Source organism: Xyrauchen texanus, chromosome 43 (assembly GCF_025860055.1).
Source record: "Xyrauchen texanus isolate HMW12.3.18 chromosome 43, RBS_HiC_50CHRs, whole genome shotgun sequence".
Lineage (NCBI taxonomy): Eukaryota > Metazoa > Chordata > Actinopteri > Cypriniformes > Catostomidae > Xyrauchen > Xyrauchen texanus.
This window is the reverse complement of record NC_068318.1, coordinates 10,301,894-10,310,482: the sequence shown is the minus strand read 5'-3', so window position 1 is coordinate 10,310,482 and position 8,589 is coordinate 10,301,894. Positions and strand designations below refer to the sequence as shown.

Below are 8,589 nucleotides of genomic sequence, written 5' to 3'. Positions count from 1 at the left end.
TTCCACTGTAAATCTCCATTTTTTTTAGTTAGTGGTGGCTTATAAAGAGCTCTCCATTGTGGTTTTACATCTTTGTTCAGCCCTAGAACAGTGCGCCAAGGAGAATCAACTTTTATATCCAATGTATTAAAATATTTTACACATGATTTATATAACTTCTTACCATTAGTTTCTTTAAAATCCATATCCATTAAATTCCCATATATTCATCTAAATTAGGTGATATTAGCAACTTTGGAAAACAGTCTTTATCATTAGAAATAAGTTTTTCCACACAATATTCCCTAAGCATATTTTTTTCCTCTATTGCAAGAAAAGTCTGTAACTTTTGTAGTAACTTTGCAAACTCTCGAGTGGATCTAACTCCTAAAAAAGCTGCCACTTTATCGACTTGTCCAAAATTTGGTCCTGACAATCTGATTAAATGACCAAGTGTTGTTATTTTGGCATTAATAAAAGCTTCAGTCAAAGAAACACATGTCTCAGTTACATCTAATCTTGCACCATACAACAGAGGTTCTTTAAGAAGCCAATATAAGGATGTTGTGTTACTTGTCCTTTGAAATTGAAAAAGGTTCCAGACTTTAAAAAGGTTTCAGTAAAAAACAGGCAATTTAGCTGTGTTGAAGGTTCCAGAGTTCATTAAAAACAGTGATTTGTCCAATATCACGACTCCAACAGTCTTTAAAATAGCACTGGCCACTGGTCTCCAACTTACGAACTCTGGTCCTGTCAGAAAACGCTGTATAAATTGTGTTCGAAATGTTACAGTCCTACTCTGCAAATTCACAAGTCCTTGTCCACCTTCCTCTTTTGATATATACAAAACATTATGCATAACCCAGTGCATTTTATCCCAAAAGAAGTCTATAAGCATTGATTGAATTTTTCCAAGTAAAAGTGTTGGTGGGTCAACGCAAGTAAGTCGATGCCAAAGGGAGGAAGCAACAAGATTACTGATAATCAGGGTTCGACCCCTGTAAGACAATGTTGGTTTGATCCACTTCCATTTATCCAGACGTCCTTTCAGCTTTTCAAATATCCCTTCCCAGTTCTTTGACTGAAATGTTTCATCACCCAGATAGACTCCTAAATATTTTAAGCCCTTATCCATGTCAGTCCATTTGGAAGTTTAGGGACCCCAGTTGTCCACTTCCCCACCAGGACTGCTTCACTCTTCGTCCAATTAACTTTTGCAGCTGAAATCATTTTGAAATCTTCCAACGTTTTCCATAAAATATCTACATCAGCTTGTTTCTTAGTTATTACAACAATATCATCAGCATAGGCTGACAAACAGAGGGGATTTCAAAGAAATGCCTTTTAAAACTTTTCTTAACCTGTGCAGAACTGGTTCAATTGCCAAAGTATAAAGCATCCCTGATAATGAGCATCCTTGTCTGAACCCACGCTGAACTTTGAAAGGAGCACATAAGCCACCCTTAACTTTCAATAAACTCAATGTCACAATACAATACTTTAATATAATTTATAAAATCCAAATTAAAACCAAAAGCATCTAGAGTTTCCAACAAATAATTATGCTCCACTCGGTCAAACACCTTTTCCTGATCAATGGAAATCAAGCCAAAATCTAAATCACCAATCTTTGAAAAATCCATTAAGTCTCGAATTAAATGAAAGTCATCAAAGATAGATCTGCCAGGCACACAATATGATTGGTCAGGATTGACAATGTCTTCCAAGACTTTCCCTAGTCTAACTGCTAAAACTTTAGAAAGAATTTTATAATCCAAGCACAATAACGAAACCGGTCTCCAGTTTTTAATGTCACTTAAGTCTCCTTTTTTGGTTAAAAGAGTAATAACTGCCCTCTGACTACTCAGTGGTAGAAGCCCTCTTGCTAAATTATCACTAATAACCTCAAGCAGATCTTCACCAATAATAGCACAATATACCTTATAGAATTCAAAAGGGATACCATCTATCCCTGGAACCTTCCCTTTATCCATACTTTGTAAAGCTTTATGAAGTTCTTCTAAGCTAATAGCCTTAATAAGTTTAGCATTATCTTTTTCAGATATTTTTGGAAGCTCTTCAAAAAAAGAATGTTTATCATCTTGGTCTATTCCTTGTTCAGAACTATAAAGATCGTTATAAAAAGCAACTGCTCTCTTACGCATTTCAGCTGGATCTGACAACAAAACCCCGCTTTCAGAGCGCAAATTTTGAATGTGCCAAAAACCAAAAAATATATATTCTGGAATCGTGATCTGACCAATGCCCCATGCGCTTTCATTCTATATAACTCAGACAAAGCAGATCTTTTTGAGATGAGAGACTCTATGTGGCCTTGATTTCCAGATGTCTGAATTAAACCTTGGACTTTTAATATATCATTTTCTAAACTCTTTATAGACTGAGTTAATTGTTTTGTGACATTTTGAGTAAATTGTTGACATAGTTGCTTAATTTGCACTTTGCCAATATCCCACCATTCATGTATAGAAACAAAATTAACTTTTTATTCTCTAAAATTCTTCCAGTAAAACTCAAAAACATCATTAAACTGTAAATCACTCAACAAAGTTGTATTGAAATGCCAAAAAGCACTGTTTAATTTTACAGAACTTAAAGTTATTGTACATATAACTAAGCTATGGTCAGAAAAGTCTTCTGGAACAATAGAACAATTTGTAAAAAACTAAAATGATACTTGAAACAATAAAACCTTTCCAATCATGCCAATGATAAAAAATTATCGCGAGCATGTGCCCATATACTCTTTTACATTTATGTGGAAATTTCTCCATACATCACATAATTCATTTGTTTCTATCATTTGTATAAGCTTTCTACGTGAAGTCATATGCGGTTTAATATGATTCCTATCTATGCTTTTTTCCACACAATTAAAATCTCCACCCAAAACTAGAAACTCATCATTTTTAAATGTTTCTAATTCTACACATAATTTATCTAAAAAAATCATTCTGTCTACTTGTGAAGTTGGTACATATACACAAACAAAAACAAAGACATGATCTTCGAAAAGCTCTAATCTTCAATAATCTACCTTTTACAATGTCTTCTACCTGAAAAGATAAAGGAGTGAAACTTCTATTAAATAAAATTGCAACTCCTCCACTTAGTGAAGTGTTGTGGCTTAAAAAAAGAGAGACCACCCCATTCTTTAGCCCACTCAATGGCGTTTTTCTCATAGCTGTGCGTTTCCTGTACAAACAGGGCATCAATTTTATTGTGTTTCAATACTTCATATATCTCTGCTCTTTTTTTGTAGTCCCTAGCTCCATTCACATTTATTGAAGCAATGTGAATGTCACTCATTCTTGAATGTCAAGCCATTTCACCATCCCCATCATTCAATTGAGTTTGGATTTTTGTGACAATCTTCTTTAAACGATAGACCTCTTTGTCTGTAAATTGTCCTTCACTCATTAAACACTTACAATTTTCAACAAGTCGTTTAAGATCTCGAAAGTATTCTACAATTTGTACTCCTCTTACATTCTTGGTCAATTTCAAGATTTTTTTTATTTCTTCTACTCCATAATCTAGACATGTCCAACTTGACTGCGAACAAACTGAAACATTGGCATCAGAGAACTCACTCTCACTGCCATCATCATCTATGTTGTTCTTTTTTCGGTTTCCTGTTTTTCTTGCATGTTTCAATGCAGTACCATTGTCATTCTTTTTTCTCTTTACATGTGTTTTAAACACAACCTGGTCCATGTCCATTAACGAGCATTCACCTTGGTTTACACTTTCAGCAAAAGCTTCTACATCAGAATATTGACTCAAGCTCATTTGTGTATCATGAATACCTTCTTCACTATCATCACAAGCATTCGCATTATCTCTTATTTTCTCACTTTCATTAGCACTCTCACCAACTAAAATCAGTTTTTTATTTTATTTGATTCATTACCTGGCACCTTATTTTAATTCTATTTTTATTGCTATTTGTTACTATTTTATTATCATTATTTGTCTTGTCATTATCTGTTTTGTGTATTAATGCTTTGGCAATATTGTAAGTAAACACAATCATGCCAATAAAGTACTTTTAAATTGAGAAATTGAGAGAGAGAGAGAGAGAGATATGTGTATGAATTGGTCAGAAGGAGGAAGTTTGTTAAAACGTAAAAGGCTTTATTATCAACAAATAGCATGTACAAGATTAACTTCCATATTGCAACAGAGGAACATATCACATGCTTCACAATACAAATGTCAAAACACACCTGCCTGCAATTTTTGTATTAAACCAAAACACTCTCATTAGTTGTTTCAGGTGTGTTTAATTAATAGTTGCATTCAGAGTTGTGGCATGGAGCTTCCTTGTTTTTGGTTACATTTGCAGGAGCGAATGATTCCTATGTTGTTTTCCACTTACAAATGTATTTTATTCTTTATTATATCAAATTAGTTAAAACATTAAATACCAACAACAAACTTTTAGTAAAATATATAAAAAAAAGCAAAACCTTGTAATATAAACTAACGTTTTAATCAACTAAGCGTGTTGTTCCCGTTTATTTGTTTATTTATTTATCTTTTTAGATAGGGAGTGTGTGTGAATTGGTCAGGAGGAGGAAGTTTGTTAAAATGTAAAACTGTCTATGAAGTGAACATATCTCTGTTCCATCTTAACAGGATTTTTTGTGGAACGCTGTTGTTGCTAATAAGTATTTTTGGAATGAGGATGAACTGAGAAATGAGGGAGTGTGGAAATGGGTTGATGGCACCACACTGACAACTGGTTGAGTGATTACTGAATTACAATGATCATTTGCCAGAACATTTCTCTACAGTCACAAATAACTTAATTCTGGTAAATCAGTTGCAAAACTCGAGAGCTTGCGTATTTAGAAAAATAAATATAAATATAGCTGCAAGCAGCAATGCTATTCCTCCTCAAAATCATTTAAAATTAATCAGTAGAGGGTTGGGGTTAAACCCTCCCAATAGAGGAATCCAAAAACATGTCTTTCTGTCTGAATTCTAAACTAAAAATGTTCAGTGTACAGGAAAATCCATCATGCCGGACCTTATGGATCCTTGAAGCTTTTTTGTTACCAATGAGAAATGAGGTATGTACACCAAGTTTCAGAAGAATTGAATAAATGGGGTGGAAATGAAATCACTTTGAAAATAGGACATTTGGGCATGGCTTGTAGCGCCCCCTAAAGGCGAATGTGGGCCATTCTTGGTGTGGGGTGTCATGTTGGCATGTAGTATCAATTTACACAATTAGAAATTTTTTGACCAGAAAATGGCTCTTTTCGGTATGGCCTGTAGCGCCCCTAAAGGCAAATGTGGGCCAATCTTTGCATAGTACTTCAGAGTGATGCCATCTTGAAGAATGTTAGGTTTGAAAAACCATCATTCAAAATTACATTTGATTTATTGACACATATATATTGAGGCAATGTGGACAATTACATAAATACACCCCTTTCAGCCATTTTGTGTTTTATAAATTTTTGCTAAATAACAATTTGAAAGACATCAATTCTACACATGTGTACCAAATTTCAAGTCAATTGGAACTAAGGTTCAGGAGAAGAAGAGTTTTGTAGGTTTTCCCAAATTTTCACTGAACAGGAAAATCCATCATGGCGGAAGGTATGGGTTCTTGAGGCTTTTTTCCCCCCATGAGAAACGAGGCATGTACACCAAGTTTCAGAAGAATTGGACAAATGGGGTGGAAATGTCATCACTTTGAAAATGGGACTTTTGGGCGTGGGCTGTATCGACCCCTATAGGTGAATGTGAGCCATTCTTTGCATAGTACTTCAGAACTAGAAAAAAAAAGTCAAGACAAATTTTGATGTTGGCTTGAGAAAGGCCGAACCTTGAACCGGAATTGGAACTCGATAACAATAAAACAAGATCGCAGCAAAAATATGAAATATATGCAATTACTTGAAAATTATTTAAGCTCTCTATGTCATTATACCACATACGGCATTCACTAAGGTTTTCATTTTGTCCTAAGATTTCATTGTATGCATTGTAAAAATAAGTGAATGTTAAAGGGATATTTGATCATTTCCTCACCCTCATGCAGTCCCAGATGTGTATGACTTTCTTCTGTAGAAACTGAATGAAGATGTTTAGAAGAATATCTCAGCTCTGTTTGTCCATTCAATGTAAGTAAATGAGAAGTGGTGAGAAACAGATCAATAATTAAGTAATTTTGTTACTATAAATCTCTACTTTCACTTTCACAAGCGCTCTTCTCTCTTAAAGAGTTATTTTTTTATTAATAATAATAAAACTGTCAATAACAATAGATTTCCTCCTACCGGAGGAATCTAATAATAATAATAATAATAATAATAATAAAACCATTAATAACAATAGATTTCCTCCTGGAGGAATCAAATAATAAAACCGTCAATAACAATAGATTTCCTCCTACCGGAGGAATCTAATAATAATAATAATAAAACCATTAATAACAATAGATTTCCTCCTGGAGGAATCAAATAATAAAACCATCAATAACAATAGATTTCCTCCTACCGGAAAATAAATAAAAAAATAATAGTTTTTCCTGGTTTACCAAAATATGTATTTAATTAAAACGTATAACTTCTCATACATTATTATTATAAAAACCAATAAATAAAATCTAAATAATACATATAAATCTTAAATAATAACACAAAATCTTAATATTTAGAAAACGTGTTAGCCATATTAGCTAGTGACGAAATAATTTCAAGCCAAATAATATTAAACGACATTTAGAAATTTATACTGGCATTTCTTTTTCAAAATAAATGTTTGTTTTATTATTATTACGGTAGTTCTGGTAAAATCTAACAGTTAGGTTAGACAAATGAATCATTTGTAACACGCTTTATTTTACATTCGACGCTACAGCATTGAAAACATATTTAAAAGAGTTTACATTTTGAGAAACAGCATTGAATTCCGTTTACAAACGCGCTCGTGTATGTGAGGTCATATTGCGACAGATGATGGCACTCTTTGGTGCTCTCCGATCCGACACTTCAGCCTCTCCTCTCGTTGGACAGCGGCCTCTTGTGGTGAGACCTCATGTGTTGCATCAGGCCTGACGTCATATGGAAAGAAATGTTACATTTAGCGCACCAGTTTTGCATAGGTAAACCAATAGAGGAGAGAGAGAGTGAGGCAATAGGGATGGCAAAGGGGTAGTCTGTGGTTGCTGAAACCAGGTGGTCTTGGGTGGTCTTATTAACAAAATACAAAACAAACACAAAGGAAAAACCCTCGATGGGGAAACAAACATAAACTAAGAACTCAGGCAGGGAAACACAGATCAGGCTTGACAACATTCAACGAACGACAAGGAGTGAACAAAAAGCAGGGCTTAAATAACCAGGGAGTGATGACTGAATTAGACACAGGTGAGAGCAATGAACAAAATGGCAGTGGTGATGGCAGGTGGATTCTGGGAAGTGTAGTACATTTAGGCCTAACAATGACAAGTGAAACCCAGGGCAGACAACAAGGGAATCGTGACAATAGTAAAGTGGAACTCTGGAAGTTGAACACAGAAGGTGAAGTGAATGGTTGAATGCTGGGGAGGAGAGTTGTCCTGATTGGGATGAGGTCACTGAAAAGCCTGGCTTACATCACTACTGGGATATGGGGCATGACACGAGGAGGTTGTGTGAAAGCACTCTTCCTGTCCTGGTTTTTTGAAATTATATCACCTGAAACATTTTGCAACCCTTTAGTGGTGGATGAAAGCTTTGAAACCATGGTACTAGACTTCAAATCCTTGTCGTTTGGATCTGCAGAGTGGTCGTCATGGCATTTTGTTGGGCTGCATGGAGAATTTTGGCCCTTACTGAAAGATTGGTTGCTGGAGGGCAGCCAGGACTGTCCATTCAATCTATTAACACAAAACCTTTTCACTGAAAGCTTGTCATCTCTATGGTTGTCAAAAGATGATGGTTCCACATCACTCTCATCAGTTCCTGATTCAAGAGATTGCCTTGTTTTGTTGTTACCTTTTCTTGCATCTACTGGTAGATTGTTCTTGGAGTTCTCCAGCTCTCGTGCTAAATTGTGTAAGTCTGTAGAAGGTTTGCTGTTCAGTGAATTCATTTCTTGCTTGATAAGCTTCTTTCTGCTGCTATTTTTGTTTGTTTGTTTCTCTGTGCAGAAAAATCTTTAGTGAGCCAACAAGGGGAATTCAAAGACAAAGCTCTGTTTGCATTCAGAGCAAATTAAATCTAAAAAAGAAAGATTCATTATTTTACACTTGAACAAGGAAATATTTTTAAAGCAAATATGTGTGAATAAAAATAACTAAATATTTATCTGCTGGTATGGTAACACAAAAAGTAATCAATGAGACTCCATTGGTTAAATCAATATCTTCAGAAGCGATATGATAGGTGTGAGTGAGAAACAGAGAATTTCAAGCAAATAAGTACTTAAATATTTATCTGTTTTTTCAGCCATACCCATCATATCACTTCTGAAATTATGGATTAAAATACTAGAGTCATACGGATAACTTTTATGATGCCTTTAATGCTTTTTGGAGCATCAACATTTTGGCACCCATTCATTTGCATTATTTGGACCTATAGAGCT

The 8,589-nt window shown here is 34.7% G+C and overlaps 1 long non-coding RNA gene across 1 annotated transcript in view; it reads right to left on the bottom strand.

Moving 5' to 3' along the window:
• Window positions 1-7,994: 7,994 nt before the first annotated feature.
• LOC127636056 (uncharacterized) overlaps window positions 7,995-8,589 on the bottom strand; it is a 1,907-nt gene continuing 1,312 nt past the window's right edge. The window contains exon 3 of the long non-coding RNA XR_007969548.1: window positions 7,995-8,144. This is a non-coding gene — a long non-coding RNA (uncharacterized LOC127636056). The remainder of the gene's footprint in view (window positions 8,145-8,589) is intronic.